The sequence below is a fragment of the Esox lucius genome, chromosome 15 (assembly GCF_011004845.1).
Source record: "Esox lucius isolate fEsoLuc1 chromosome 15, fEsoLuc1.pri, whole genome shotgun sequence".
NCBI classification, from domain to species: domain Eukaryota; kingdom Metazoa; phylum Chordata; class Actinopteri; order Esociformes; family Esocidae; genus Esox; species Esox lucius.
This window is the reverse complement of record NC_047583.1, coordinates 32,829,272-32,836,322: the sequence shown is the minus strand read 5'-3', so window position 1 is coordinate 32,836,322 and position 7,051 is coordinate 32,829,272. Positions and strand designations below refer to the sequence as shown.

At 37.8% G+C, this 7,051-nt stretch overlaps 1 long non-coding RNA gene across 1 annotated transcript; it reads right to left on the bottom strand.

The window, feature by feature from the left end:
• Positions 1-5,529: 5,529 nt before the first annotated feature.
• LOC109615226 lies at positions 5,530-5,927 on the bottom strand. Its single transcript, XR_002196197.1, has 3 exons — positions 5,889-5,927; positions 5,694-5,756; positions 5,530-5,566 (listed from the first exon to the last, which is right to left on the bottom strand). It is a non-coding gene; the product is annotated as an uncharacterized LOC109615226 (long non-coding RNA).
• Between the last annotated feature and the right edge of the window lie 1,124 nt (positions 5,928-7,051).

Sequence of the window (7,051 nt, the reverse complement as noted above, 5' to 3'; positions counted from 1 at the left end):
ACAATGATCCAGTGGCCCTTTACACTGATTGTCAACCAACTCTGTTCAGCGGTTTCGGTGGAGATGTTGTTTAAGTGTGTTTTTGTTAATAGCAATATCGTGAGAAACATCGGTGATGGTTATAGCGCCCCCAAGAGGTATTTCTGTATGGGACTTTTTCTGTCCATTCCTGACAGACACATTTACGAGTATGTTTCGTTTCATAGCTGATTGATGTTCCATTTGGGCCTAATGGACTTCTAAATTCATAGACCCGCCCAGCTCAATTTCATTCGCTGATTTCGGCTATACTATTTGAGATAAACTTTTCTTATATAACTTTTAAAGATAATGGTTCAGAGGTCATTCACGCCAAACGGCACGCAAATCCGTGCAGCGGTCTCGGAGATGTTGTTAACGTGTTTTTCACCAAATTCAAAATGGAGGAAAATCCAATGGTTGAATTTGAAAGACCCCAGAGATTTATTCAACATGAGAAGGGGCATGTATGGAACTTGGCTGCATGACTCTACGACATACGGGTCATGAGATATGCATGCTCAAACCTTCAACATTTGACTAAGTGCTACAGCGCCACCATGGGGTGTATAGGTATAGTAATGGCCGAGGCCCTTTGGGCCTCTCATGGCAACAAGTATGCAAAGTTTCATGCAAATTGGCCGAGTTAAGGCCGAGTTAAGGGCCTCTGAAATTTTTGCAATGATTTGTTATCTGTTGATGAGTTTCATCTGTGTTTCAACAGGACGATTCACTTTTTTTTTTAAGGTCAATACCACTTCAATAGATTGGATATCCTGTCATTTTACTGCTTTGTACTGGCGACTGTGCTGCCAGACTTTTTACCGTATTTGTACAGAATTTATTTTTTAACAGTGCATGATTCAATTAGCAAATTTCTGAATTATGGCATTTTCATCACGTTTGACCTAGAATGCTGATTCTTTGAGAACATACCTCATTTCTCATGATGAACAACAAAGCTTGAAGTGTAGTGGAAATTTGGCAAAAATTATAAAGTAAGTCAGTTTGATCTGCCCATTGGCACTCCTATAGGGTGTTAAGGAATAAAAAATACATTGCAAGATGGACAAAATGGCCAGTCAGTATAAAAAAATTAATGCACAATGATCATGTGTCCATACCATTATGGAACTATAATTTATGCACTTCTTAAATGCTCATGCTCATACCACCCCAATATGTCACCATGTGCATTAGTTTGTCATTATCTCAAAAGTTGGCAAAAGCACAGCCGACAGAATTTTGAATTCTAATAAATGCCTTAAACTCTTCTTCTCCTGAACCGTACATCGGATTTACTTGCCATTAAAGTTCAGGAGTCTTTCAGGCCATACTTCTGAACAGAGCTGAAAATAATTAGATGATTTGTCAAATATCTACTGTATTATGATTTCACAAATTTGCCTTTTGTGCTAACGCTAGTGACCACAATAAAAGTGCCTCCTTATAAGGTGATAAGAAATATGAGATATGTTGCAAGATGGCGGAACAATGACGTCAGTGGAAAGGTGGTTAATGTAAATACATTCGACAATAGAACGTAAGCGATTTTCTGTATTTCAGAATTACAGTAAATTTCTGTTATCAGGAAACACAATAATTATCTATTTTTTCCACAGACTTTGATTTGCTGTTTACAAAAATTAACTGTATAAATAAGGAATATTTCTTTTTTATTATACATTTCTCAGCAAGCTTTGCAGCTGTACATTTTTTTCATGTTTAATTTAATTGATAAGAAAATGACAGATCTTAGTTTTTTGTGCCATCTTGTAATTTTTATACAGTGTTACACTTTTGAATGGTTTTTGGGGATTATGGTCATGTTTGGGTGTCCATCATAGGAATTAAGACCATTCTGTTTGGTGTGCTTCACTGCGTCATTTCATGTCAGACAATGTAGGGCTCTGAGTCCTCCATGTTTTTGATAACCATGTGTTTGGTAGATAATGGTAAATTGTCAGAATACAAATAATTGATGTGGCAGTATACACCATGAGTACCTACCACACCGACATCTGCCCTGATTTCTCCACCAGGGGTGCTACAGTACATGATTCAGTTAGCTAATTTCAAAATGATGGCATTTCCACCCTGTTTTCCCAGACTCTAGGCCATACTTCTGAACAAGGCTCATAATGAAACTAGTTGCTGAGTCAAAAATCTACTGAACTATGACTTCTCAAAGTTAGCTTTTTATGTTAACTTTAATGACCACTATAAAAATCTTAAAATCAACTGGTAGTCGGATTGACCTGACTGTTGTTGTACATGTCTCATATGTGCCTCCCTATAGGGTTGTAAGGAATAAGACAAATTGCAAGAGGGCGGAGGAATTACATCAGTAAAAAGGTGGTTAATGTAAGTACATTGGACAACAGAATGTAGACGATACAATGAAGTAATCAATTTCTATGCTGTCTGTATCTCTTTGTCACACACACACTCTTAGTGAAACATTAAAAAATGTCCTACCACTGCATTTTCCATTGCCTGTGTTTTTGTCCATGGGCTTAGAGAGAGGCCACTGCAAAATTATCAGTTTCTCTGGTTTTACTATTTATAGGTATGTGTTTGAGTAAAATTAACAGTTTGGTTTTATTCTATAAACTACTGACAACATCACTCCCAAATCCCCCCCCAAAAATATTGTAATTTAGAGTATTTATTTGTAGAAAACAACAACTAGTCAAAATAACCAAAATAAGTTGCATTGTTTTCAGACCTCAAATAATGCAAAGGAAACAAATTCATTCATTTTTCAACAAAAAATTACTAATGTTTTTACTTCGGAAGAGTTCAGAAATCAATATTTGTTGAAATAACCCTGATTTTTAATCACAGCTTTCATGTGTTTTGGCATGTTCTCCACCAGTCTGTCACATTGCTGTTGGGTGACTTTATGCCACTCCTGGCACAAAAATTGAAGTAGCTCGGCTTTGTGTGATGGCTTGTGACCATCCATCTTCCTCTTGATCAAATTCCAGAGGTATTCAATGGGGTTCAGGTCTGGAGATTGGGCTGGCCATGACAGGGTCTTTATCTGGTGGTCCTATATACATACATACATATATATATAGAGTGGTGTCGTTAGGCCTGGGCGTCCTGGATCTCAAATTTACCATAAAATTATAATAATACAAAAATATCCGATCTATTCATCTATAAATCCGATCGAGCATTATGACAATGTAGACATGTAGGCCCTCTGAAAATGGGCCTCTGAAAATTACGGGCCTCTGAAAATGGGCCCGTAACTCTATATATAAAATAAAGCTTGGGAAAAAATTAAGAGACCACTCCATATTTTTCTTAAATAATCATCTCTAAATGTATGGCAGCCATTCCATTCAGAATGGTACAGAAGGGTTAAAATACAGAAGGGTTCAAATTAAGAGATCACTGCAAATTGAATGCTTCTGTTCCTAACTCAAAATTTTTTTGGAAAGGAAAGAAGAAGGTGCAGTGGTATCTTATTTTCTTCCGGAGCTGTATTTCATTTGTGTGCAAAAAATTTTAACCTTATCAATCAGTAACTTGTGCCACCTCCATTAGCAGTGATAATTTGGAATAAGTGTCTCCTATAACCACTAATATATCACTGACATCTTGTTTAAGGGATTTTTGCACACTCCTTACAGATCTCCTATAACACTATATAACATAATTAGTGATCCTGGGAACTGTAGTAAGTGTTATTTCATAATTGCTTATGCCTAAAAAGTATAGAAAATTGCTATTATTCCCCCCAACTGCTTTTGTGACCAGCACAGTGATATTTTGAAATGTACTTATTTCCAATGAGAAAATTAAATTGGTGTATTTTCGTTCAAATGAAGTCAGAAAAAAATCAACACATGAATCCCAATTAACATGTATTTATATTACAGTAATGCAAAAATGACTACAAAAGATTTAGAAGTTAGTCGTTTTTTATTTTATTTATGATTATACGGTAAATCACTTTCACAAATCAGCCCCCAAATGTAGTCTCCCATCATGTTCTCATTATACTGTCCTTGGTGGCAGCATTCAAAGTCCAGCATATCCTGGAGAAAGCGCTCACCTTGCTCCTCCGAGTATGCTCCCATGTTCTTCTTGAATTTATCCAGATGAGGATCAAGGATATGGAGTTTGAGGGATGTCCTACAGCCTATTGTGATGTAGTTCTTCCTCAGAGTCTCAACCAGCTCCACACTGTTTTTGGGTTTGCCCAGGAAGCCCCAAACCATAACAAAAAAGCTGTTCCAAGCCTTTAGTGACACCGGCTTTGACCTTTGCCTCAGACAGCCTAGGATAGAAGTCTTGAAGGTAATTGAAGCCTGCTGACTCATCTAGAGCTCTGACAAATTGATTCATAAGGCTCAATTTGATGTGCAGTGGTGGCATAAGCAGCTTCCGGGGGTCCACCAGTGGCTCCCACTTGATGTTGTTCTTCCCCACAGAGAACTCAGTCTGCTGTGGCCGGTCCTGCCTGTGGTAGTGCGCCTTGGTTTCCCTGCTGTTCCAAAGGCAAAGATAGCAGGGACACTTGGTGAAACAGCCTTGGAGACCCATCAGGAATGCCACCATATTTAAGTCTCCTAGCCATACTCATCATATGTATCCACTTACACAGCAAGCAACACGCCAGTGGCCCACCGGCGTTATGTCGAGCGTTTCTGCAAAGCGGTCGGCAAGCGAGCCGCCGGCGGCAGCAGTTTTTTTTATAGCGCGTCGCAGTCGGGCCGCCGGTGGGCTGCTTTCATGACAATGCCTTCTAACAATACCCTGATCAGCGGCTCACCAGCGGCCCGACAGCGGCTAGCCGCTTTTATGCAATAAACCCAGCGGGATGCCTCACGCCCCAATATTAGGTTTTATTTATAATAATCCTTTATAATTTTGGTCATATAACAAATGACAATGAACTGAATAAAATCTAAACAATTTATTTCAAATAGTGCAAGATGCATACAAAAAAAACATGCATTATACAGCAAGCGTACATTAATAAATAATAATGTGCAAATTAATTGAAATACAAATGTTACCAAATCAAATAGTGCAAGAAAATGTGTCCAGCAACAGATAGTAAAAGTACAGTATTTGAATTTGAAAGTACAAAATAAACAATACAATACAAAATAAACAAGGGCTAGAATGGCAGTAATATACATAAGTATGACCTAGCAGCAATCAACAGTTATTGAATATCAGATACATCAGTGATATAAGCTTATGAATGGTGGCATAAATCACTACAACTAGTCAGAATTTAGATCATTCACACAGAGCTATAAATATATTAAGAAGATAATGCAATCATATATATATATAACACCGTACATAGCAGCAGTAAAAAAAATTAATAAAAATACAGTACTGCAGCTTAGCAGCAATATTGGTTGTACTGCAGATGTAATTCATATTCACGGCAGGTCCCTTGTACTGCTGCGACATCTCCCACCTGCACGGTCAGCTGCCCCTTTCTGGTACCTGGTGACCTGGTTCTGGACAGCCTCATCAGTGGCATCCCGGTTGGAAAGATTCTTCCTTATGGCTCCTATAATACAGTAATCAGATATTGTACTTAAATGGTCTGTCATGATTTTGAGAATTGCATGACATTCAAGACAAATGAAATGTTTCATGAAGACAACATGCTAACGCAACTATAGTCTTGTTTTTACCGGATTGTAGAGGCAGCTGTGCCCTTGGCTTGATATTCTTTTCAGTCAGACGTTTATCAGAAGCTAAACAAAACAGCAATATACATGTAATTTCAGAAAGGCTGTACAGTATTGCATTTCAGTAAAGGGCTCACGTTCAGACAAATGAAGTTTCATTAAGACAAAATGCTAGCGTAACTATAGTCTTGTTTTTACCTGATTATTGAGCCAGCTGTGCCCTCAGCTCGACCCTCTCTTCAGTCAGCCAGCCACTTGATCTTCTCCAAATGTTCTGAAAGTAAAGACAGACAGTTAATTATTCAGTCCTAAATATCTGGTTATTTTACAATCAGAACTCAAATTGCAGTGTCCACCAAAATGTTCATTCTTACCATTATGTGCAGAGCTAAAACTTCACCCTACCTCTGCCTTCTTGCCCTTAAAAATAAATTTAAATTGACAAATAAAATTGGAAGCAACATGCTTTAATAATTTAAGCATCTGGGTTAAGTGAATTAACCCACACCTATGTAGCCATCCTCTACATGGTGCCATGGAGTACCTCTCTGGTGCCTTGGAGTACTGCGCTTGCTCCATCCTAAAAATAAACATAAAAGTTGGTGAACAGGTAAATGGTGAAACCAAGTAAACATTGCAGCAATTACGAGATCAACATGTAATTCACATACCTGCCGTGGAACTGCACAGTCTTCCTCCTCCGGGAACAAAATTACAGGAAACGTGATCACCTGAAAGCAATGTTTAGAAAATAAGTTTAAAAAACCGGCAGCATAAGACACACACAGGCTAGCTAAGAACATTGTGGACAACACAGACAACAGGTCCAGGTTTAGCTAATCTATATTTACTATCAAGAGGAACGTTACCCACATGATGTGGATAATGTTACACAAAGAAACACGATTTAGCCAAAGTTATGTATCAGTTGATAAAAGTTACAAGGAGTAAGCACATATTATAAAATTCTAACTTGTTGATACCCTAAGAAACAAGATTTAGACAAGCTAACGATGTTACCATACCTGTTCAACTGTTGATATGCGAAGAAGCACAAAACATCCGAACTTGAGGATGAACGAAGAAACAAAATATAGTAAGCAACCAAACTTTTTGGCACACGAATAAACAAGGGTTACTGTAGATATTTAATCTCAGGACAAGCTCAGTTTCTCTAATTGTTTTTCCCGCCAATGGTTTAAAACTTGCGTTCAGCTACCAGTAACTTGACTAAATAATTTGAATGTTAATAGAATATTGCAAACAGTCATTGTTTAATACAAAACAGTCATTGCGTTCTTACTCAGTAACCTAACAACACGCTAGTTATTTATAATGGAACAGAACTCACCATATCTATG